This window comes from Musca domestica, unplaced genomic scaffold (genome assembly GCF_030504385.1).
Source record: "Musca domestica strain aabys unplaced genomic scaffold, Musca_domestica.polishedcontigs.V.1.1 1, whole genome shotgun sequence".
NCBI classification, from domain to species: domain Eukaryota; kingdom Metazoa; phylum Arthropoda; class Insecta; order Diptera; family Muscidae; genus Musca; species Musca domestica.
In genome coordinates, this window is record NW_026712114.1 from 47,514,080 (window position 1) to 47,541,708 (window position 27,629).

At 32.6% G+C, this 27,629-nt stretch overlaps 1 protein-coding gene across 1 annotated transcript in view; it reads right to left on the reverse strand.

The window, feature by feature from the left end:
* LOC101894331 (uncharacterized) overlaps positions 1-20,804 on the reverse strand; it is a 531,058-nt gene extending 510,254 nt beyond the window's left edge. The window contains exon 1 of the mRNA XM_059123561.1: positions 19,559-20,804. The gene's annotated coding sequence lies outside the window, so the exon portion shown is untranslated. The remainder of the gene's footprint in view (positions 1-19,558) is intronic.
* Between the last annotated feature and the right edge of the window lie 6,825 nt (positions 20,805-27,629).

Genomic DNA, 27,629 nt, shown 5'->3' on the forward strand with positions numbered 1-27,629 from the left:
GGGAGCTATATGCCAATCTTATTCGATCTCGATAAAATTTGGCAAAGGTATTTCCGAACTCTTAAGATATCCGATATCAAACATCATTTTTGTCGAATGTATATTACGAATGTGAGGGACTTTAACACCAAATCGGATGAAACATATATATGGGAGCTATAGCTATATCTGAACCGATTTTCACAAAATTTGATATACTTACTTCTAGACTGAATCCCACCTGATGTGCCAAAATCATCAGGTCATTTGAACTGATATTGGCCATTTGGTTCACAATTAACCCGAAATCGGTTGAAGATATGTATGGGACCTATATCCAATCTGAACCGCTCTTGACAAAATTTGATACACTTATTTCAGAGCTGCACGCATTATGTTTATTTGTTGCACGCATCAACTTGAAAAAATTATAGGAAAACAGAACAAAAAAATTAGGAAATATTTGCTATCAGTAAAATTTTGGCTCTGCTTTCATAATTTACTGAGATTTTCCTATAACTATTTTTTGTGTTACCCCGTATTTCTTTCATAACCAATCACATAACCAATAGTTTCTACTCCTTCAATTTTACATTCGGGTAGTTTAATATTTCTCATACAATTGACTATTAAGTTTAGCATAGTACTCATCACTTCCCAACACTCCCACACTCGTTTCATCTATTTAAAACATGTTTTTTTTTCTAAAATTGTGAGTTATCCCATTTTGTTCTCTACCCCGCATTGCATGTCCATTTATTTAAGAATACGTATTTGTGTACATTTTTTATAGAGATTTGTTAGCATTTTCAACTATTCTTAGCAACCTGTTTGTAATACAAGTCTCTCCACACCAAAAAAAGAAGAAAAATACACAAAAAATCCAACTCAAGAATTTGTTATCCTATGAATGGTCTTTTCAAGTATCCATCGTTTTATGTTTTTGTTTTTATTCCACAATATTTTTTCTACAATTCCTTGTTTAGCTTGCATAAAATGGCTTTTATCGTATTAGCAATGGTCATTTGAAACGGTAGGAGGGAGGGGTGTGTGTGGGGCTTGTTAGCACTAGTGATGTGAGGGTGGATGGTTGGTGGGTGGGTTGTGGGATGATTGGTCGGTCGAACGGCTGTGCCACAGGAAATTATTTAAATCTTTGAATGTTTTGAATTGTGTTTCTTTTTTTTCGTTCTTGAATTTGTTGTTGTTATTGTTGTAAACAACATGCATGTCTGCGACTACAATAAAATCCTGTTTAAAATATTATTTTATTTCCGGTCCTTTGTTTTTGTTTTCTTTGGTTTGGCTTTTTTGTGATTTCTTATATTTTACTGTTGTTTTCGGTCATAACCTGTTTACATTATGCATATTTCATGATTTTTTTTTCTTTTCTAGAAATTGGATTTGATAATAATATACATAAAAGAAAATGAAAACAATAACAATACTAATGCAATATAGAGTGAGTTTACAATAACATTTGATGGATTATGAATAGGGAATAAATGAATTTATAAAAAGAAAGTAATAATAAAGTAATGGAAGAATAATGTATTTGTTTGAGCAGTAGGTATTGGAAACAAAACACTATGTTTCCGTGATGGGGAAAAATGAGATTTCATAAACATCTCCTGCATTTTCACTAAAACTCTGTTGAAAATCTGTTTTTTTTTTTTTTAGCCAATTTGTAATGCATTATTCTTGAGATACTGTCGATATGTGATTGCCATTGGGTTGAGATGATATCCAGATAATTTTTTCGCCCAATGGGAAAGAGCTTGAATTGTGGTCTCAACAAGACGGATTCGAATGTCACACCGCTCGCGTTACAATGGACTTATTTTGAGGCGAGTTCGGCGAAATTCAGTAACGGAAAATTCGCCAACTGGATAGTTTTTTTTTTTTTTTTTGCAATGCTATTTTGTATACGGACTAGACCGATTGAATTGGTGCATTGGGACATTAACATTAAACAATTTATTTGTGTGAATACCGCCCGTAATGTTGGAAAGAGTATGCCGCAGGCGTACTAGCAATTGAAATAAAGATTTTATGATTTTTTACCTTTTTGAAAAACTTCCCTAAAGCCCTTAACAAATCAATCATTACAGAAGGACAGATTTAACACAGATATTTGAAAATAAATAGAGAAATTTATTTCAAGATTCAATATTAAAAAAGTGTCAAGTCGGTCTTTGTCCCTTTATAAGGGTTAACCCAGATTTCAAGAATTTCTCATTTTATAGTCATACCTTTAAATTTTCCTAATTTTCGTATTTTTAATCTTATTATATAGAAACCGTGCTGTCAAAAAAAATACAGTTCCACGTTCCAACAGTTCCATTTTAAAGATGAGTCATGTTTCAGTTATTGTGAGGATCTTAACCATATTTTCCTATCGATATGACTGAGTTTACTGCATATACAGGGTGAGATGAAGAAACTGCAATTAACTTCAGACTGCTGTCATTTCTAAGCCACTCGTCCAACCGCTGGTAAAATTATTCCAGTGATAGCTCATTATTATTCCAGCGATAGCTCATTGTTTACAAGCGTACATAAGCAGTTTGGTGAGAATTTTCCAGAAAAAAAAGTTATTCGTGATGGAATTCAAGCGTGCTAGTGTGATTTCTTTATATTTGGCTGGAAAACCACAAGTGGCTATCGTTAGAGCACTTCGCCATTTCAATGTGAATAAATCTTTTGTGCCTCGTACCATCGCTCGTTACCGTGTTACTGGTAGCGTTGCCCGACGTCAAGGAAGTAGACGGAAGAAAACAGCAACATCAGCAGAAATGGATCGAAAAGTAAAGAAGCGACTTGATCGAAACCCGCGTCACAGTGGCCGAAAAATGGCTCGTGAGCTGAAAATATCGAAATATTCCATTCGGCAAATATTGAAAAATAATCTCGGGGTAAAGCCCGCAACGGGAAGAAAATAGACTCAAAAGAGCTAAAGAGTTTCTTCGCTTGGTCGAAAGTAGTGAACTGCCGAATTTGGTTTTTTCCGATGAGAAAACATTCGTTGTCCAGAAGTTTGTAAACAAAAAAATGATCGCGTTTACTTGCCAAAGAGGTCAGCTTAAAATGTCCACCTTCTGTTGACCAACAGAACTCAAGTGCCGGCCATGGTGATGGCCGCCATAACAGCCGATGGTCGCTCTCCGCTCGAATTAATCGACACAGTCAAAAATATTCTGGGTGGTGTTTTAAAGCCTTGTGCACGCAAACATTTTGGCCGCAGATCTTGGACATTCCAACAGGATTCAGCACCATCGCACTCAGAACTCGCCACCCACGAATGGTTACAAAATGAGGCTCCTCGCTTCATTTCCAGCGCACAATAGCCACCAAAATTTCCGGATACCAATCCGTTGGACTATTGTGTATGGAGTATTTTGGAAAGCAAGGTTGGCACTAAAAAATACCAAAGTGTCGATCACCTCAAGCAAGCGCTTTGCCGGGAATGGGCCAAAGGCCATAATTCGTGCCAAAGGTGACCAATTCGAATAAATCTAAACTTATTCTAAAATTTGATGCTATATCCTATAACTTATAATCTATATTATATGGCGTTTGACATTGTTGCAGTTTTTTGTATCTCACCCTGTATTTGTGTCAAGTTCTGGTCTATGTCTCTATTGTCGGAAATTGGCCAGGTTTTTCTATTTGTCGAAGTGCTGTTGATATTTCGAATTATATTTATACACATAACAGCAACATGGTTCGTTAGCCCGTTTTTAATTTATTGACCCAAAATTCTTTGTTGGGAAGAAATTAAGGAGGATATATACATATTTTGACTCTCAAAGGAAACGCCAAAACTGATGTGAGACAAGTTTGATATATCGGTCTAATAGTTTGTGTAGATCCATAGATCGTTATCTTCGGTGGTCTTTCAATTTCTGTAAAATTGTACAACCTTTGTGTTATAATTTTGCATTGAAAGTTATTAGAACCACAATTACATGAATCAAATTGGTTAAGCTTTCTAAATGGAGCCCATGTAGATATACTTCCATTTTTTCAAGGGTCTAACTTTAATTAGATAAACCTTTTTTTCATTTCAAGTTCTTAGTGGATAGTTCACTTTTACGTAAATATTACCTTAATATGGTAACTTGTGTACTAAAATGTACCAATTTATTTAATTTCATTGTTATTTACATTTCCTCATCTCCTTTAATTTGCAGGGTAAAAATGTCCTTTCCAAAAAAAAAAAAAAAAAAAAAAAAATCTGAAATCAGTTATCTTGCCCCAAAATATGTCTACCATTGTAAATAACAAAATAACTAGCAAATTTAAATAAACATTTCGACAAAACTAACCTTGTGCTGTGCTACGCTTTTGGAGATTAGAGATTTGTTGTCTTTGTTCGAATTAATAAATTTTCCGGATCTTTCTTTAAAATTTGTATTTATTTAGGTCACCACAAGACGTTTAAGCATAAATTCAAAAAGTAACAAGTTTTCGGTTGTTCAAATATTCTTGTGGCCGTTGTTGCTGTCTCTCTATTCACACACATAAAATACATAAATAATATATGCAAAATATGTACATATTCCACCATATATATATACATACATATATGTGGCCTTTCACATATCCACATGGACACATAAAGAATCTGCATATGTATGAAAGCAATGCAAATATATAGAGAGAAGTTTACACTATAGACTCGGTGGTGGCCTCACACATACGATATATATTTTATGTCAAAGCAGTCGACTTGTATCAACAACATAAGACAAAAAGAAAAACAGCTGAGAGAAGAAAAAAACAATTTGCTACATTCATATGGTATGCCTATATCTGGTGTCTTCTATCTATGTGGTTGTGGCAAAAATGAAACATAACACCCATACCCTCACACACACATACATACAAATACACGCTCTCATACATTTATATATTCTTTTAAGTTTATATTGTTTGTTTTGGCAGAAATGAAAACGAGTACAAAACATGAGGGATTTGCATATGAAATTTCATTCCGCCGGATATATTTAACATTTTTAAATACAAAAAAAAAGAAAAAATCCCAATGTAGAACATGTTTGATATTTTAATGGACAGAAGTGGAGATCTGCTCCAAACAAACGAGTGAAACATTATAATACAAACACACATACAAACACAAAGCAAAGACTGAAAATAAAACACAAATCAATTATATTGCCGATAAATACATTGGAGAATTATCAACAATTAAGGAGATTGATTGAGTTGTATTGGAACGTTTTGTCGTTACGAAATTATTTATGAACGGGGGAATTTGTGGGAATTTTACGTTACTGCAATGATTTAATGAGGAGGGTGGGGAAGGTACAATTTATTTTCTGAGCTACATTGCATTCAGAATATAGTGGTAGAGTCAAGTGATGAAGTAAAGGATATTCAAAGTTAATGCTAACAAGATCAGTCAGGCCAAACTTTTAATACCCTCTACAATAAGGTAACTAAAACCTTAAACAAGTATCGGGATTCAATATGCAAACAAGTCATATTTTGAACCGAAATTGTCAGAAGAGTCAATTGGAGAGCGTAGTTAAAGTCTTCGAATTATGAAAAAGTTGGTGGTTCTAATATATGGAGGTTATACCAATACGTAAAACTAAATTGGCCTATTTCGGGAACCGATATTGCTCATATTCACATTCGACCTGGCTGCAGAAAAAGGACGTTTCTGTGTTAAACCTCCAACAGATGGACAGACGTATGATGATTTTGGTGATAAATAATATTTAAAATGTAATGTGAGAACTCTCAAAAAAACACCAAATTTTTGAAATGACATGTGTCGGAGTTTTGATATTTGATCGCAAAGTTCCCCCCTCTTACATATTTTTATACCCTCCACCATTCTATGGATAGAATATTAGCTTTGTCATTCCGTTTGTAACTCCTCGAAATATTTATAATAGACCCAACAAAGTATATATGTTCTTGATCAGCGTAAAATTCTAAGACGATCTAGCGATGTCCGTCTGTCTGTCTGTTGTAATCACGCTATCTTTCGAACGAATTGAAATAGAAGGCTAAAATTTTGCAATATGTTACGTTCATAAATGGGCCATGTCAGTCTACGTTTCCGTATAGCCCCCATATAACGGTACCTCCCGATATTAAGTATTTTCATGATTTTAGCGGCATTAATTACCAGAGTTATTTGAAATTTCGTATTTGAAGTTCCTAATGGGTACTACAGCCTATGACAAAAATTTTTGTAACGGTACCTCCCGATATTCGATATTTTTATGATTTCAGCAACATTATTTACCTGAATCGTTTCAAATTTCGTATTGGAAGATCTTAATGGATCCTACAATCTATGGCAAAAAAAAAATTCGTATGCACGTCCTCCTCTTCGTATAGCCCCCCACATAAGGTCACCTACAATAGTCGGTATTTTGATGATTTCAGCAACATTATTCACCCGAATTGTAACAAATTTCGTATTTAAAGTTCGCAATGGGTACTACAACCTACGGCAAAACATTTTGTATGCAGGTTTTCGGATTTATCGACATTATTCACTGGAACTGTTTCAAATTTCATATTTAAAGTTCGTTATGAATGCTGCAGCCTAAGAGAGAAAATTGTCTGTGAAGGTCCACATCTTCGTATAGCCCCCAAATAACGGTACCCCCGATATTCGGTATTTGGCAGAAATTAGAAATTAACGGAATTGTTAACTGATTTTTTTTTTTTTTGAAAATTGACAAATTCGTTCCAAATGGTGTAGGGTATTCCAAGATCGGCCCAGCCGAACTTAAAGCTATTTTACTTGTATTTCTTAATACTGGCAGAAAGATGTCAGCGAAAGATGTCTATTTTTATATGTTTAAACTTAAGGCAAGATAAATAAAATTCGTTTTCCTAAGAACACTGAAAAGTTGAAAAAAATCCTGATTTTGCAGTTGCTCTACAGGTCGTTATTATGGACCAATCAAAGCGGAAGTTATCATGGGGCTATAGCTTGGGGCTGGGCAGAAGCCTTTCAATTTTGATGGTCATCGGGTAATATTTAGTGGGTTAAATAGGCCACAACACTTGTGTTAAATAAAAGTCAAATTTTCCATTAAACCGCGAATATTTTTAATCCCGACGAAATCACAAATAGACGAACGGGAAAATTCTGACCGTTACGTAGATGCCGATAGTAAATATATCGGTTATGTATATATACAAAGGAAGAATACTTATATCTCAAGAATAGCTGGACCGATTTTGACAAATTTTGTCAATTCAGAATGCCCTCTTGGCATAAAAGTATAAAATCTAAAAAAATCGCAGAAAATATGCCAATAAAGATGTTAATATAGATTTTGTAGTATTTTGTGACATATTTTTATTTTTTCATATTTTTTATCGCATGCGATTTTTTCAATTTGACTTATAATATTTTGTAATATTTTTTACCTTACAACACAGGTTGGGGATATTAAATGCATATTGCAATTATCGTCCGATAATCACGAAAAGGGTAGGGTTAGGCCTATTGTTTTCAAAGATGTCCGAAATATATTTAGGGGTTGAAATGGACCAACAACTAAAAATTTTCCTGATTTTGCATCCGTTATAAAGTTCATAAATAGAAACCAAAGGACACGAAATCTCGCATGAATTAGAGTTTTAGACAGTGGGTAGAATGGGCCACTATTTCTGTGTGAAAAATACCAACATTACTTACAGGCAATATCCGAAATACATAAGAGGCGAACTTCTGGGTTTTTTTATGCCGATTTCGTTGACGAATATAGCCAAATATCGTAGACAAGAAAATCATATAGATGAGTCTAAATTTGGAGATACAGATTGGCCTCCTGCTTTTGGAGATGATCGCAAAATATTAGTGGTTCACATGAACCAAAAACAGAAAACAATATTCCTGATCACACAATTTAAGCCATTCGACACGCCTGAGAAGAGCGTTAAGGACAGGGAAGAATTCTAGCATTTTGGATGACCATTGAATTAAATTTAGCTGTAAAATGGACCACAACAACTAACAGCACGACGGAGTGCGTAAATATTGGGCAAATATCCCTGGTCAGAATGCTGAGGGTAATATCTGGGCTGTGCACCGCGAAATCTTCCAAAATGAAATTGGACATAAGGCGGCTTCTAAAATTTTGTAGTGTTGTAGGGTATCACATGGTCGGCCCCGCACTACTATAGCATTTGCTTACTTGTTAACAATAAACTATGTTCAAGAAATAAAGCATGGAAAACGACAACATAAAATTCTAAGTTTATTTAAGTTTTACGATTTTCACAACTAGCATGGCTCTTGTTGAAAACCAGGTTTTTAATGAGCATTTTTGCATGGTTCAATTTTAAAATTTCTTTCTTTAAAATTTAACTCCAAATCACCGTGGCAAAAAAAAACATATCTCTATATGTCTGCTGTTTTTCTTTTCACCCAAAAATATAATCGCATCATTGATATTTTTGTTTTCTTTTATTTTGACAGTAATGGATTTTTAACGAATTTTAAACACGCAATATGAGTATTTGTATACCTGCGTCATAACATATATATATTTTTTTTTCTGTAAGTAATGCCAAAATAAAAACAAAAGCACAAAAAAAAAGAAAACACACATAGAAATATGTATTACATACATGGCTGAAATAATCATGTAAAAACGCTGTATTTTACATGTAATGTGGATTATGGCCATAAATGTGTATAATTGTACACAATGTTTTATTTTAAAAATTCTTTTGTTTTTGGCAAACTATTAAGCATTGTTTTACGCTGGGCATTTTGCTGATAAAAGCTAACGATTTTTTTTAAATATTTTGCAATTAAGTTTGGGTGCAGATGTTTAAGTGAATATTTTTCGGAATTTCTTAAACTACTAGAAGTAATACATTGTGATCAACGCTAGTTGTATTGTTAAGCCCTATCTCTTTTGGAAAGAATCGGATCAATGTTTCTACTAGCCAAAACAATAGTAATGTAATTCAATAGTTAACATTAAATCTTGGCACAATTTTTTCAATTTGATATTCGAATTTTACTCAAATATTTTACAGATTCCTGTTATGTGTAAAATGTTTCTGTTTTCTTTCGGATTGTCGATTCAAGTCACCATTTAAATAAATGGCAAAAAATCAGTTTCGGGAACCTTATCTGGATTTCTTTCGAGTTAAAGAAGTCTTTCGATTGTTATAGAAAAGCAGGTCATCAGTTTACCCGAATGGCCTAATATTTTTGTCTATTTATGGAGAATCTATTTAAAACTAGGCGCTCGACTTGTAATATATTTTCACATCCTCATTTGACCTTATATACCACATTAATTTTACATTAAATGTTTTCACATTTTTATACCCTCCACCATAGTATGGTGGAAATATACATTTTAGACCTCACAAGGTATATATATATATTCTTGATCATCATAAAATTCTATGTCGATTTAGCGATGTCTGCCCGTCTGTCCGATTGTGGAAATCACTCTAGATTCCGAAAGCCCCCATATAATGGTACCTCCCTATTTTTGGTATTTTGGTGATTAAAGCGACATTATTCAATGAAATTGTTTCAAATTTGGTATTTGAAGTTCATAATAGATATGACAGAAAATTGTCTGTGCAGGCCCACGTCTTCGTATTTTTTTAGGTAATTATTCACCGATATTTTTCCAGTTTCGCATTTGAATATTGTAATGGCTAATGATAAAAGTTGTCTATGCAGATCCACGTTGTCGTATAGACCCTAATACAATGGCTTCATTCGGTATTTTTAAGATTTTAGCAGTTTTTTAACGGATTTTATTATTTTTTTTTAAATAGCCAAATTCGTTCCCAAGGGTGGATGGTATTAAAAGTTTAGCCCGGCCGAACTTACAGCTTCCTTACTTGTTTAATACCGTCAAAACATTTCTTTCTTTAAACACGTATTTTTCAATTTTTTTCTTCATTTCTTACAAAACACACATGATAGTTAAACGTGACAGACATTTCACTCAAAATCTCCACCTACTCAATTTTATTTATTTCATTTTTTTTTTGGTCTGATTTCATTTTAATTTTATCTTCATCTGTCTTGAAACACACAAATCTTTAAGAGAATTGCTTTGAATATGTAACAACCACATACATATATGTATGTACGTTTGTTATTAGATTTTTCAATTCTCATGAAATTCTATTCCATATTCCATTTTGTTGTGGTGGCCTTTAACGCATTTTTAACTGCAGACACATGCTGCGAGGAAAATCTTGTCAAAAGAATGACAGCTAGTTAATCTATGGAAACCCGTCAGGTTAAAAAGAAATTAAATTAATTGGCAATACCACAACGAAGCGAAACGATTAAATTGATTTCCAAGAAATAAATTGTGATTTTTTTTTTTTGGGAAAGAGTTGGAAGTTTAAAATTACTGGGTGAGATGAAAAAAATACAACAAAGTCAAACGCCATCATTTTATTTCAATTTATTTTAATTTAATTTTAATTTTATTGAATGAAAGCAAAAAATGTCGGGAATAGCATCAAATTTTAGAAGAAGTTTGGATTTGTTCGATTTGGTCACCTTTGGCACGAATTATGGCCTTCAAAAGGCCACTGATCGACACTTTGGTATTTTTTAGTGCCAACCTTGCTTTCTAAAATACTCCAGACACAATAGTCCAACGGATTGATATCCGGAGATTTTGGTGGCCATTGTGCGCTGGAAATGAAGCGAGGAATCTAATTTTCTAACCACTCTTGGGTGGCGCGTGCTGAGTGCGATGGTGTTGAGTCCTCTTGGAATGTCCTATTGCCTGCCCAAGGTTTTTTTTAATATTCGCCATTTATTCTGAGTTCTGGTGGCCAACCGAAGGTGCACATTTTCAGCTGGCCTCTTTGGCAAGTAAAGTCGATAATTTTCTTTGTTTACGAGCTGCTAAACAACCAATGTTTTCTCATCGGAGAAACCCAAATTCGGCAGTTCACTACTTTCGGCCAAGCGAAGCAACTCTTTAGCTCTTTTGAGTCCATTTTCTTTCTGTAGGGGTGTAAGTTCTTGCACTTTTTGGAATTTTAAAGACTTTACCCCGAGCTCATTTTTCTATATTTGCCAATGGAATATTGCGATATATTCAGCTCACGAGCCATTTTTCGGCCACTGCGACGCGGGTTTCGATCAAGTCGCTTCTTTACTTTTCGAACCATTTCTGCTGATGTTACTGTTTCCTTCCATCCACTTTCTTGACGTCGGGCTATGCTACCAGTATCACGGTAACGAGCGATGGTACAAGACATAAACGATTTATTCACTTTTAAATGCTGGAGTGTTCTAACGAAAGCCACTTGTGGTTTTCCAGCCAAATATAAAGAAATCCAAATAAATTCCATCACCAATAACTTTTCTTCTGGAAAATTCTCACCAAAATGCTTTTGTACGCTTGTAAACAATATATTGAACTGTCACTGGAATAATTTTAACAGCTTGCGGAAGAGTGGCTTAGAAATGACAGCAGTCTGAAGTTGGTTTCAGTTTTTTCATCTCACGCTGTATAGTGTATGGATTTTTTACTAATCTTAATAGCTATAAACCAGTATTTACCAATTTTTTTGGATTTCATATTTCACTTTTTTAAACTAGGAGCAGAAATTAATTTTCACTCCTACTCTTATTTATTAAATGCTTCTTCAAACTAGCAATTTCCCATGTTTAAAAAATAATGAAAACTCTTAACTTAGCATTCATAATCACTTCATCACAATCACTTGAACAGAGCAACCAATTGAGTTTGAAAGAAGAAAAACTAATCATTCTTCAATGTCTGTGATTGCTTGTAATTTATGGATCTCTTTTTTATGTTATTGACAGTAACAAACAATTAATCTCATACCGAGAGAAATTATGAAACCAACCAACCAAACAACCAACAAAAAAACGTTTTTTAAGGACCAAAGTTGGGCAAATAAAAAATGCACACACACACTCACAAAAGTGGTTCAAAGTAACAATGCTGTGATATAATAAAGTTTTTTTCAAATGGATGTGGTTTATGACATATTGAATAAATGTTCCATTTAGTTTCTTAAGACCATGAAAAAGTCTATGAACAAATGTATGAATGGTAAATATTGAGAAATGGGAATTACATATTTCTGACTTTCGTTCTATTTTTTTGGGAAACAAAAACCAAAGAAATAAAGAAAGAAAAAATGATGGATGAGTCTGGAAATAAATGAACATTTACATTACAAATCAACTTTTCAAAGGCAATACATTATTGAATCAATTATTTTCGAAATGGAAATTGATTGACGATTTCGCAGAACAAATTACAGATACACACACAAGCACACATTACAGATACACACACAAGAATGGACATTTTATGAAAGAGAACCTCTTCGGTTTTTATAGCAATAGGCCATGTGGTATATCATAGAAGATAATCAAGTGGTATCCTCTAGAAGACGTCCCATTGATATCCTCTCGGATATGTGATACTATATAAAATAAAATTTGGTAAAAATGGAATTACTCATTGCAAAAAAATAATTGACTTCTTCTAAAGTTAGCAGATATTTAAGGGTCTTCCTTAGAGACAAAAATTCTGAGACCTTCTATATGTATACAGAAATCATTTGAGGCTTCTACATAATATAAGTCGTTTGAGTTCCTCTGTAGATAGAAATCCTTTAAGGTCCCCCGAAAAAAATCTTGGAGTCTAAAATTGGTTTTAACATCTATATAATAGAAGACTTTCAAGACATTCCTAGAGCTGAGAACCTTTAAAGCATCTCATAAAATAGAATTGGAATCGTTTAAAGTCTTTAATTTCGATGAGGAACCATAAAACATTATGAAGAACCTGAAGTCTTGTCATTATAGAAGTCTTCAAAGGGCTTGTATAAAAGAAACAAATAACAAAGCTGTAAGTTCGGCCGGGACTAACTTTGAATACCTATACATCGGCTGTAGTGTCCATTACGAGCATCAAATACCTTAAATTATCAAAATCCGAATATCGGGAGGTACCATTATATGAGGGCTATACCAAAACGAGGACCTACATGACCCATTTCAGCACCAAAACTTCTGCAGATATAATATACATTTGAGTAAAATTTTATCTAACTTCTTCATTTCGTTTGGAAGCTAGAGAGATTTCCATAGACGGATAGAGGGACAGAAGGACGGACATCGCTAAATAGAAAAACTTTGGAGTCTTCTGCAAAATTTAAGAACTTTGAGGTGTTCATTACAGAAAAATAGCAGAATTTTTGCTGTCTGCTTAAGAAAAGAAGATATTGGCGCTTTTCGTTGCAGAAAAAGATGACTAATCTAAACCGAGGCTTTGAGGTATTTTAAATAGAAGGAGGAGATTATTAAAGGAAACGTTTGAAGTCTTCTATATGAAAAACGATCTTAAAAATTTTCAATCAAAAAAATCCTTTTGCGTCTTTCTATCGAAAAAAGGTCCTTAAGGTATTCTACTGACAAAAAAAAAAACATTAAAGGTAGTGTTAATATATAAGTCCTTTAAACATATTGCAATTAAAATATACGACCTTCGAATCCTTCTTAAATAGAAAACTTGAGTTCTTCGTTAAAAGAAGAGTTTTTTTTTTTATAGAAGAAAACTAAGGACTTAAAAACCCCTTGTATTTAACTTTAAATTAGACCCCTTAATAAAGAGTCCTTTGATATGTACTTCCAAAAAAGGAAGACTCTTGAGGCATTCCTCACAAATTAATACCTTAAAAAATGACTTAGTGATGTTCTATAGAAAAATAGACTTGTGAGAAATAAAGACTTGCTTATAGAAAACTTTCTGGGTCTTTCCATAAAAACGACCTTAAAAATACATATGAGGACTTCTGTCGATAAGAGGACCTCTAAGTTATTCTACTTAGAAGAATACCTTGAGCTCTTCTATGGAATATACATCCTTTCAGAGAAGAGAGTTTTAAACAGAAAACCGTTGGGCTTTTTTTAATATAAGTTCTTTCATGCATTCTTTAAATAAAACAAAATTAAATTCCTTGAATAGAATACTTTTTGAATTCCGATTAAGGTAAGATAAATGTGAGATATTTTTCATATAACACATTTTTTGACATAGAGTAAATTCGAGAGATAAATTCGATAGAAGACATTTATGACCCTTCTTAAATAACAGAATTTTAAGGGTTTTGACACTTGCTACAGAAGAGCATTAGGGTTTTCGTTAAATTTAATACCTTTCACATGTTCATAAAATATAAGACCTTCAACATTTTTATACCCTACACCGCGTAGTGGTAAGGGTATTATGTCTTTGTGCATTTGTTTGTAACATGGAGAAGGAAGCGAGATAGACCCATAGTTACTTTTGAGGATCTCCATAGAATCACTTTCTGAGTTGATTTATGCATGTCAGTCCGTCTGTCCGTCCGTCCGTCTGTCCATGTATTTTGTGAACAAAATGCAGGTCGCATTTATTATCCGATTGAGATGAAATTTTCCAAACAACATTTGTTTGGCCCAAGGACGAACCCTATTGAAATTGGAGATAATCGGTAAAAATTTAGATATAGCTCCCATATATATATCTTCGTCCGATTTGCCTTTTATTGTGCACCAAACGTGTAATATCAGCCCGAATAGTATGGAATTTTGCACATACAACCAAATTAGGCCTGAAAATAAGTATGCCAAATTTGATCGAAATCGGTTCAGATATAACCATAGCTCCCATATATATTGTTCATCCGACTAGATATTTTTGTCCTCCGCAGCCCTAATATGCACTCTGTAACAACAATATTTGGGGAAATATATCAAATACAGCTTAGAAATACCTTTGCGAAATTTCATCGAGATCGGTTCAGATTTGGATATAGCTCCCATATATAACTTCGTCCGATTTACATTTTATTGTGCACCAAACGTCTAATATTTGCCCAAATGGGATGGAATTTGGCACATACAACAGAATTGAGTCTAGAAGATAGTATGCCAAATTTGGTGAAGATCGGTTCAGATATAGCTATAGCTCCCATATATATTGTTCATCCGATGTGTTATTTTGTCCTCCGCAGCCATAATATGCACTCCGTAACAACGATATTCAGGGAAATATATCAAATACAGCTCAGAAATATCTTTGCCAAATTTTATCGAGATCGGTTCAGATTTGGATATAGCTCCCACACATATATTTATCTGATTTCAAATTAGTTTTGCACCAAATGGCCCATACAAGTCCGAATTTAAAAGATACAAATGCTTCGGCATATTTAGTCCTTTGAATTTTAAATTAAAATAATAATAATCATAGCGTGTATGATTGAATTCTCTTATAAACACTTTTAATTGTTATGTGGAGCTCTACTAAACTAGCAAAGTAGGGTATGTAGGGTATCATAAAGTCGGCCCGCCCGACTTTAGGACTTTCTTTACTGGTTCCTTATAAAAAAACTTTTGAAATTTTCTTTCAAAATCGAAAAAGCTTAGAGTTATTTTTTTTTTAAACAAAAGATTTTAAAAGAGCAATTCTATAAATGATATTATATTGATTTTCTGATGAGAACAGAAGACCTTTGCGACTTTGGACTTTATTTGTCTTCTGGGAAGTCTTCTATGGGAAGCTTAACTTTGTGAATCCTTTTCTAACTTGAAGAAATAAAATCATATCAGTAACATTTTCTTTAAATGATTTGATATATCGAACATATTTTCTCCACATAATTACCCACTAAAAAACTAAAATACCCCTTCAATATACTAATAATTCAATAAAGAAGAAGACACTCGAAAGTTTCCATTTTCATAAATGATGTGTTTTTAATTGCATTTCCACGGAATTGATACAAATAAATTAACCCTTTTTTTCTCTCTACTCTAAACAAAAGTATTAATTATTTAATTTAACCCCTCCTTTGGAATTTCAACATAAAACATAAATGGGTCCGTTGAAAAACTTTTGGGGGAAGGAAACTTAGCAACAACGACAACAATTCATGGGGCTCAATTACATTTTAATTGTTTTGTGGTATCATTATGACCCAATATTAGAAAGGACAAAAGCTGGCGTGTGAAAACGTTTAGCAGAACGATTCAAATAGACAAAAAGGATTTTGAATGACATGCATGCAAAACAATTACTTTAAAGTTTTTGTTTTTTTGTTTGATATGACCATTTGACCCTTTCCGAAGAGGATTAAGTGATGGGGGTCAGATCCTTTTTTTCGGTGTTTTTAAAAGTTTTATTTTTCTCCAAATTAGTTTGGAAATTTTTTTTGGAAAAAGTTTATTTTTCCATTTGTTGAACTGATATAAAATATTCATGCCACATTCATATGAACTGGGTGAATTTTTTACTGTCCCATTGGACATTCTAAATAAATTGTTAAAAGCTAATTAGTTGTTTTTTTTTTTTCTTGTTTGTTTAAATTTAAAATGTCATTATAAATTCATGGGAAAAAAAGCAAACATAATAATGTACAGGGTGTCCTCCAAATAAAGTGGCAAAATTTGTTGAAAAAAAAGTCAATTTGAAGCAAAAAATAAATATGTCATATGTGGGTGTCCTAGAGGTCATATTATAATTAAACATTTCAGTTACTAATATTCAGAGTTTTCATCGGATTTTTAGAACATTACGAACTAAAACTGGGTACTAAAGAGCAATTAAATTTAATAAGACTCGCCATAGGCCAGCATAGTCCCAAAAAAATATTCAACTGTGGTAAAAAAACTATCTTAAAATTAACAAAAAATAAAAATTAAATATTGCCGACACCTCGCGGCTACTTTAAGGCTAAAAAGATAATTAATATTTTCAAATATAATGTTCATTGCAAAGTAATCTAAAAATTGTAATCATACACATTTTTTTTTTTAATTTTCAAATTAGGATTGCTTTAAATCCTTACATTTTAGATATGATGTATTCGGCAATGGTACTGTTAACAGTACGAGTATTTCACCCTCAAGCGAGTCCCCAATGGGATCTTTTTGGTCCTTTTCTCAACAGGTTAAAAAACTCTTTTTAAACTAGATAGCAGCAATTTAAATATTCTACAAGATCTCAGCATACATCAAAACTCTAAGTCTTATTCAAACCCCAGGAATTCATAAATATTAAAAAAATAGTTGTAAGTCTTACTTCATACAAGTCAACAAAGTGGTCTTTTTTGGAAAATGTGGTTAAAATATTTCTTATTATTATTATTATTATTAATTTTTTTTTTTTTTTTTTTTTTTTTTGTCAATATTTCCTGACCAGTGGCATTGGCCCAATATTTACGTACTTCGTCGTGTTGTTAGGTATTCAAAAAAATTTCAAACTAAAGTTGTGGTCCATGCTAAATTTCGCGAGCATCGCACGATAATTTCGATCTGTGTATAATACCCTCAACACATAGCGCGGGATGTAGAAAAACTTTAAAAAAGTACAAGTCAAAATTATACAAGAAAAAATCGCATGCGATAAAAAATATGACAAAAATTAAAAAAAAAATAAAACAAAATATTCACTTTTTAAGTGTTATACTTTTATGAGATTTTCATAGATTTTATCCTTTTCTGGCAAGAAATCATTCCGAAAAGAAGAAAATTCTGAAAATCAGTTCAGTGGTTCTTGACTCATAAGCAGAATAACTATGATATATTTCTTTTACATATATATTGTACCATATCTTGGCTATCGGCATCACTGTAATGGTCAGAAGTGACCTTTTAATGTATTTGTGATTTGGGCGGGAGTAAAAATATTCGCGGTTTAGTGGAAATTTTCGTATTTTTTGACATAAAACTTTTTTTTACCACATAAATATATCTCTAACTCCATGTAAAATTCCGCCTCGATTGTTTTTTAATTATGGGCTGTAGAGCAACAGCCAAATCAGGAAATTTTTCAGTTTTTGATCCATTTGAACCTCTAAAAATTTTGCGATCATCTCCAAAAACAGTAGACTTCTATTCTAACCCTAACCCCATTTAGACTTTCGTGAAGATCGGGCCATAATTGCGACCTGTAGCGTGATTACATATTAAAATGGACAGTCCGACGGACATAGCTAGATCTACTTAGCTCGTTGAAATAGGACCAGTAGTCTTCTGCCACAGAAGACAGAATCCATTACAAACTCAACATACCGAATTCGAAACGATTTCCCTAAAAATGTGGCTAAAATCATCTGAATACCAAATATTGGGAATATCGATACATGGGAGTTATGGCAAACTGTGAACCCATGAAATTTAAGTACCGAATTTTTAACAATTCTGTTAGAAAAAGTGTCGCAAATTGTCAAAATACCGAATATCGGGAGGTACAGTTATATGGATTTTATATGAAAACGTAGAACGAAATGTTCCTACTGACAAAAAACTCATGTGTGCAAATAGTAGTCTTTTACCTCAATTCGTAGCAGTGCCCATTACGAACTTCGAATATGAATTTTGAAATAATTCTGGTGAATAATGTCGCTGAAATAATGAAAATTCAGAATATGGGGAGGTACATTTATGTGGAGTTGAACGAAGACGTGGACCTGCAAACGATTTTTTTTTGTCAAAGGCTTTAGATTCCCTTACAAACTATAAATATAAAATTTGAAACAATTCTAGTCTACATATAATGTCACTTAAATCATCAAAATACCGAATATTTAGTGGTACCGTTACATGACCGAATTTTAGCTTTCTATCTCAATTCTTTCGAAAAATAACGTGAAAACAGATCTGAGCCGATCTCGATAAAATTTGGAAAAGGTATTTCTGCTCTGCATTTCATATATTTCCCCAAATATCGTTGTTACAGAGTGCATATTACGGCTGCGGAGGACAAAAATATATAGTCGGATGAACAATATATATATATATGGGAGCTATAGCTATATCTAAACCGATCTCGATAACATTTGGCACACTTATTTCCAGGCTTAATTTGGTCGCATATGAAAAATTCCATACTATTCGGGCTGATATTTCACGTTTGGTGCACAATAAAAGGCAAGTGGGACGAAAATATATATGGGAGCTATATCTAAATTTTGACCGATTATCTCATCAGGCAATAAATGCGACATGTACTTTACAAAAATACGTGGACAGGTGGACGGACATACATATATCGAATCAGAATACAGATCTATCTGAATACAGATCTATCTCGTTTCTTTTTGCCAATTACAAACAAATGCACAAAGACATAATAAAATTAGGAACCATGTTCGCAACCCTGATATAAACCTATATTTAATATTTTAGATCGACCAGTAATTTTTAATCCCGTGTTAATAATTTGGCATTGCCCTCTAGCGGAATTGCTAAAATTAAGTACACATTTTATGACGAGAGTTATAGAAATAATCTGATATCATTTAGCTTTTCCTCTTTTTTGTCAAAGAAAATATGGCTTCAAATTGGTATTAAAAACTAATATGATTTTTTTCAATTTTTTTCTTTTGTGAAAAAGTTTTGCAAAGAATTTGAATTTCTTGCTATGACATTTTATTCCCCTCAATTTTATTCCTTGTTTATTTGCCGTCAATTTTTTATTTTATCACCCTGTAGTCGTTTTTTTTCCGGGAACAACTGTTTAAAAATTAATTTATAACAACTTACTTTTTTATTGTTAAACACCACTCATTCAGCTACAATTTTTGTTTGATGTCCAATGGCTGAACTTCTTTTTCTGTTTTGAGTATGGGGCAGGATAATAATAATATATAGATTCCGTGTGTGGTCAAGTTGGATATGTATTTGTTGTTTTTACGTTTTAATTTATTTTAATTTCTATTGAAAACACTAACACTTACTATCAACAATATAATATTTTTCATACAAGAATATGTTGATACTATTAATGGAGATATGTCGTTCTTTAATTTTAAATATTATTTATATTTTTATTCAATAATTTTTGAATATTTTTCTAATCATTTTTTCCGTTGCTTAGATTCTAATTTAATTGCAGAGAAAATCTTATTGGATTTTGTTAAATCTTATAAATTCATCACTTCATTGATTTTGTTTTTTAATTTCACGTATTGTACGTGGTATGGCGCGTGACTGATTTTACACGACCTATAGGATGGCGATGATGATGATGCTACCGGCAATTCAACTTTTGTTAGACGAGCAACGGAGCAGGAGTATGTGATGGCACACTTTCGGGAAGAAAAAAAAATGAAACGAAAATAAGAAGACGTTTTAGGGGTAACCGTATTTTTCGCTATTAAGATTATTATACTGGAAATAATGTTGTTGGTATTCTGGAGTAGGTTCCCTGGTTTGTTGTTATTGTTGTCATTTTTGGTTGCCAGCTAATGATGATGTCGCTGATGACACTGTTGATGACACAATGACGCGTGCTATGCGTACCAACAACGTGCCAAGAATTTTTATTTTTAAAACGCGTCAATGTTTACACAAATAAATTAGAATCGAAAAACCCGAAATGAGCACTTCATTGCGATGGCAGAGGGCAAATACCTTTTAGTTGCAATTTTTGCCTTAAATACTTTTTTGCGTGTGAATTGAATTTTCGCAAGTTTCTCGCCACAGATAATTCGTCTTTTTTTAATTTTAATAATTTTTTTCTCCAACGAACTTCATTAAAATTTAGGTTAAAGGAATTTCTTAATTCCTTGGAGGTTAAAGGGATTTAATTTATTTTTGATTCATTTTGTAACACTTCAATTTAAATTTTAACATTTCTAAATAATTTCCATAAATTTATTGCACTTTAATTTTCTTCATTAATTTTATTATTTATTTATTTTTTTATTCTTCTTATTGCACACCGTTTTTCATGGTTGGGTTTTTGTGTGGGACAGAAAAAAACGTTGCGTACCCCTGCTTAACGACGTAACGTTACGTTCAGATACGAATACAAAACTGAGCATTGGCCAAGTGCGAAAATTTTATCGTCGCACATCAATAACAAAACACACGACGACGAGCATGGTCCTTTTTCCCAACAGCATGGCATTGTATGTGTGTGTGTTTTTTTTTTTTGTTGGTTGGCTGATTGCGCCAGGAAAGGGAGCAAGGTAACCAGAGCATTCGCTCTCCCAGCTAAATGCTAAATATTCTAAAACATCATAATAAATTACACAAAATCGAAAGAGCGAGAGAGAGAGCACAAATGAGAGCGAGAGCGTAAAAATCCAATACGATATCTTTACCATAAACGCGGTAGGAAACCAACAAGAATAAATCTCCTAAAAGAGAAATATCCCTTGGCAAAACTCCCCTTCGAAAATATGAGCACAACTTAATTGGAAACATTTAAATATCCTCTCTAAAATTCCTCTACAACACCACAGGCGCATGCACGCACACACAAACACGTGTGCTCTATTTGTCTCATCTGCTTAAGCTTAGAATTTATATAGCCTCTTTTACAAATATCCTTTTCAAAGCAATCAGGATATTTTTAACACACAACACCAGAGGTGAGAAGAAAATAAACAAACCTATCCCAACATTTTCAATGTAAAAGGGAAAATTAAACACACGGATAATGTAAATATGAATTATGAATTTTTGTCCCATTCGAACAAAAAGAACTCTTGGTAATCATAACAATACCAGTTCTTGTCTGTGTCTAAGAAAATATTAGAAGGAGTGCAAAAAAAACTCCCAAGGGAACTCTAATAGATTTTGTGAGAAAAAAGCAACTTAAACGCAAATAAATAACTTTTACAATTTATCTACCCAACCATTTTCAATCCCCCTACAAACTCTATTTTATTAATCTTCCAGCTCATTAAAAACATAACTCCACACAAAGTAAAATACAATATTTCGTCGGTTTTGTGCCAAATTTTAATATTCACCTCTCTAAAGATGTTGTTTTTTCCCTTCTTTTCTTCTTATTTTTCTAACATTTCACACACATTTCTCTCGTTCTCCGCATTCCTTGCGGTCTCTCTCTCGCGAATCCGTATTAGGTTACACATGTTCCCATTTTTGTGTTTGAATCCTGCGCATTTCATCCTTCCAATGGCCTTTATTTGACGTATAAGAGTTTCAAAATATCCCTTCATTACGTTCTCATTGAGTTGTAAATAAACTCCACTCTCTTATTGTAAAATCTCTTTATTCAGCCAAAATTTCCCTTAAAATAGTGGGAAATATAGAAATGGTGGTGTTTTTGAAAAGATACGATATTATCGTAACGCTGTTGTTGTACAATCAACCGCCAAAATCGAACTTGTTGCTGACATTAAATACGCATTTTTAAAATCGATTTTCAAATAAATCAAGATATTTGAAACAAAAATATCGCTTAAAAAAACAAGAGCCAAAGAAAATATTTAGGCACTAAAGGATATGAAAGTGAGTGTCCAATTACAAGAGATCGTACTCGTCTAATATAAATAAGTAAAAAAAGGAAGGAAAAATCAAAAGTCGAGCTGGGCCGACTATATGATTCCCTACACCACTTTGCCAAATTTAAGTATCATATTTAGTAGAGCTCCCGTAACAAAAGATTTTATTTCAAGTAGATCATCCCACCTATCAACATTTGGCTTTATAGCAGTTATAGTTTGCTATAGAGTGCATGATATCACTTGGTGAAGGATTATATTAAAAATATATTATCGGAACCGAGTTGCACAAAATGGAAACGTACGTCTCGAAATTCACTCAATTTGCGCTGATATTAGCCATTATTTGCACAATAAACATAAAATCGCTGATATTAGCCATTATTTGCACAATAAACATAAAATCGGATTAAGGATATATATGGGAGGGAGCTTAACACCAAATCGGTTGAAAAATATATATGGGAGCTATAGCTATATCTAAACTATTTTTTTACAAATTTGATGTACTTGCTTCTAGACTGAATTCGGTTGGATGTACCAAAATTCAGGACTTTTTGACGGATATTTGCCTTTTGGTGTACAATGAATCCAAAATCATAGAAGATATGTATGGGACCTATATTCAAATCTGAACCGATCGTAATAACATTTTGCAGATATATTTCAGGGCTATATGTGATATCTGGTACCCAATATCATTGTTGTCGAATGCATATTACGAATGTGAGGGACTTAAATATCAATTTGGATGAAACAGTATATGGGAGCCATAGGCATATCACCAAATTTAATATATTTTCTTCTAGACTGAATTCGGTCGGATGTACCAAAATTCAGGACTTTGTGACCATTTGATGCACAATTAACCCGAAATCTGAGCTATATCCAAATCTGATCCGATTATCACCAATTTCAATAAGGCTCGTCATTGGGCGAAACAAGTATTGTTTGCAAAATTTCATCTCAATCGGATAATAAATGTGACCTGCATTTTATTCACAAGAATACATGGACGACTGACATGCATAAATCGACTTAGAAAGCGATTCTATGAAGACTATCAAAAGTAACTATGGGTCTATCTCGCTACCTTCTCCATGTTACAAACAAATGCACAAAGAAATAATACACTTACCGCTATGTGGTGTAGGGTAAAAAATTAGTAAGTTTGACAGGTTTACAATTCTGTAAAAATCTTAAGAATGCAGAATATTGGGGTCCATACGAAAACGTGGATGTACATAGGCAATTTTTGTCATAGGCATTAGAGTATTCAAATACGAAACTTGAAACAATTAGGTTGAATAATTTCGCAAAAACATAAAAATACCGAATTTGTGGGGTCTATAACGAAATTTGAAAGAATATTACTTTTTGTATATAACACCGTGAAAGTCTGATGTACGATGTATGAGATTCTGATCAAAAAAATGTTTCAAAATGAACAAATTATGAGTACTATTGAATATTATGAGTACTAACAAGTAAAAAAGCTGTAAGTTCGGCTGGCCCGAACTTTGAATACCCTCCACCATTTTTAACGAATTTGGAAATTCTCAAAATCAATAAAATCCGTTCTAATTTCTGTTAAAATCTTAAAAGTACCGAATGTAGCTGTTAAATTAGGTTCTATACGACGACATGAACCTGCATAGTTAAAATTTGTAATAAGCCATTACAATATTCAAATACGAAACTTAAAAAGAGTCGGTTATAATGTCAATAAAAGCAAAATACCGAATATTGGGAGGTACCGTTATGTGGGGGCTCTACGAAGGCGTTGACCTGCACAGACAATTTTCTGTCTTAGGCTGTAGTATCCATTACGAACTTCAAATACCAAATTTGAAACGATTCCGGTGAATAAATTCTCTGAAATCATCAAAATACCGAATATCGGAAGGTACCGTTATATGGGGGTTATACGAAGATGTGGACCTGCATAGACAATTTTCTGTCTTAGGCTGTAGTTTTCATTACGAACTTCAAATATCAAATTTGAAAGAATTCTGATGAATATTGTCGCTAAAATCATCAAAATTTGAAATGGTAGCAGAAATCTTCAAAATACCGAAAACCTAGAGGTACCGTTATATGGGGGCTATACCTAAACGTTTTAAATAATAATTAGCCTGCATATAATATAACTCTTTGTGCCAAATTCCAAAGCACTATATTAAATAATGTAGACTATACCGTAATTTCAACCGACGGGCATCGCTCTAAAAAAATACGAGCATTACTCAGATAAAGATAAAATATTCTTAAAAATTCTACTATTACAGCATTTGAAACATTATAGTATTTGAAACAAATTTTTTTGAAAATTCGACGATCATGACTCAGACAATCTTCATAAATTATAACAATTCTAAGCCTTAAAAATGACCTAAGTCATACGATTATGGCTTCGAATAACTTTAAAAATATTCAATAATACGATTACAATTATATGCTCATAACCCAGACAACCCCTTAGATTTTTATTTAAAATCTATGATTTTCACTCATCACTAAATTAGGCACGAGAAATGACAAAATTGTATCTCAGATAGTCCTTAAACAATTCAGATAGTTCTTAAAAAATTTTAAACAAAAATATTCGTCCACGGCAGCCCCTTACAAAATTATCCAAAGAAGTATAATAGTTCGGTAGGGCCGAACCATGAGTAACCTCCACAATTTGGAAATAATAAAAAAAACGTTTCGAAAATTCGTCTAAAAGCATAAAAACATCGAATACAGGGAGTTGTCGTTACATTGGGATCCAAAAGATAACGTGGACCTGTATATGTAATTTTTGTCATAGGTCATTGAATTATTCAAATATAATTCCAGAGAATAATGTCGCCAAAATCATTAAAATACCAAATATTGGGAGGTACTATTATATGGGGGCTGCACGAACATTTTCTTTTATAGTAGTATCCCTTAAAAATTTCATAATGTCGCTAAAAAATAACTATGAAAATAACGTATATAGGGAGGTGTCATTGGGACGGACTATGCCAAAGCGTGGACTTGTATAGCCAAAAGTTATGCAGACCTAATAAATAATGGAGTAACATTTTATCAACCTACTTCATTTCGTACGAAAATTAGAATGATTTACACAGAGGCACAAACGGACGTCTCTAAATCTACACAGAATTTTATAATTGTGTGATCTAAAATTTATATTTCTAGTGTTACAAATGTAATGACAAACTTAATATAACCTCAATGCTATGTTGGGGGTATAAAAATTCGCCGTTGTGATTTACGGTGAATAAATTTTCTTAAAATCGCACGATTGTAAAAAATATTTATTTTAAATCCACGATTATGGCTTAGATGAAAAAAAATATGTTTTAAAATCCTCGATTACATCGCTATTAGCCCTTTTACAACTACTTATTAAAAATCCTCTATCATAATTTATGTAGCTATTGAAATGTTTTAAAAAATCTATGATTATAAATCAGATGGTCATTTTATATATCCACGTCTAAGATAATTTTAATATAATTATCCTGAATAAAACATATATGAAGGGCTCACAGCTATACCGAACTAAGTCATAAAAACATAATTCGAAGATATTTAGAGGTAAAGTAAATGCACTGCCATTAATTTCTGGAAGGAATATTTTAGTCTACCAAAAGAAAATTTAAAAGTCTATATTCAAAATTAACTAATGATATCAATTTAAAATAAAAATTTATAAAATAAAAATTTTATTTAAATATATTACTAAAAAAATATTCAAAAACAAAAAAATCTACTTTGGTTCATTATTACTCCGAATAAAATTTGAAAGTTTCACAGCTAAAGAGAACTAAGTCAAAAAATAAAATAAAGTGTTCGTTATATGACTAAATATAGTTGACTTTAGCGATTAATTTCCCACTAGTTTCGCAGTTTTATTTTGAGTCATGTCTTAGTTTTGCGGCTGGCAGCTGCGGGTGCTTCTGTTGTAATTGAAAACCATTGTGATTTTTACGAAAATAAAAATAATATAATTTTTTCTTTATTTTGTTACCAGAATTTCAAATAAATAAGCTCTTGAAAATGTTGGAAAAAATCGAAACGTCGAGCAAAAAATGAAATAAAATCTTATTTTAATTTTAAAATAATCCGACCAAAAAAGCCCGATAAAAACCAGTAATAAAATAAATTAATTTTTTTTTAAAAAATAAATTAATGTTAACAAGGGCAAAGGAAAATTTAAGGTTTACACTATGGTAGAAATAAGAATGTAATTATATGTTTACATGTTTATACCCTCCACCAAAGTATGGAGGGTAAGTTTGGCATTCTGTTTGTATCACCTCGAAATATACACTTTAGACCCCACAAAGTATATATATATTCTTAATCAGCATAACATTCTATGTCGTCTGTGGAAATCACTCTAGCTTCCGAACGAAATGATGTAAGTTGATAAAAAGTTACTCAAATGTATTATGTCTGCAGGACTTTTGGTATTGAAACTGGGCCACGTCCTCGTATAGCCCCCATATAACGGTGCCCCCGATATTCGGTGTTTTGATGATTTTAGCGATGTTACTTATCGGAACTATTTCAAATTTAGTATTTGAAGTTCGTAAGTTCGGCTACATTCGGTATTTTTAAGATTTTAACTGAATTTTTAATGGATTTTAATTTTTTGATAATTGCCAAATTTGTACCAAATGGTGGAGAGTATTCAAAGTTCGGCCCGAACTTACAGCTTTTTTACTTGTTTTTTTTTTTTTTCAAAGTTATGCATTTGACAACACCTCGTTGTCAAAATGTATATTTATAAATCCATTGTACATACAAATCAGAGATAGGAATCTGATATCTATGCTGGGAATTTGACAGAGTAAATTACACAAAATGCAGAGATGGATATGCTTGTTTGAAATGACTTTTCAACAAATATTTACACATAAAAAATTCGTCATTTCCGTCTTTATCATTTTTGGGGCTCATTTTCATTACAGGAAAAATCACTAGTACTGCTATTATTACTATCCATTTAAAGAAAACACTGTTTTTTATATTGCTGAAAACTGAAACACTAATAGTACTGATTCGAATGAAACAAACTGACTTGGTTCATTTTTGATTTGAAAAAATTCGAAAATGACAGTCGTTGACTTAGGTTTTTTACTGTTAACTTTGGAAAAAATCACTTTTTGTCATTGTGCTTTACAGAGTAAACAGAGTTTCCAAATACGGGGACATTGGCACTAATTTCGGCATTTTTTATTTTTCATGACTTGGTTCGGTATAGCAGTGAGGCCTCCATATATGGGTCAGATAGCTGTTTTCCCAAACATAGAAATTTATAATTTAATAGTCCTTGTTTTTGACCCAATCACCTTTAA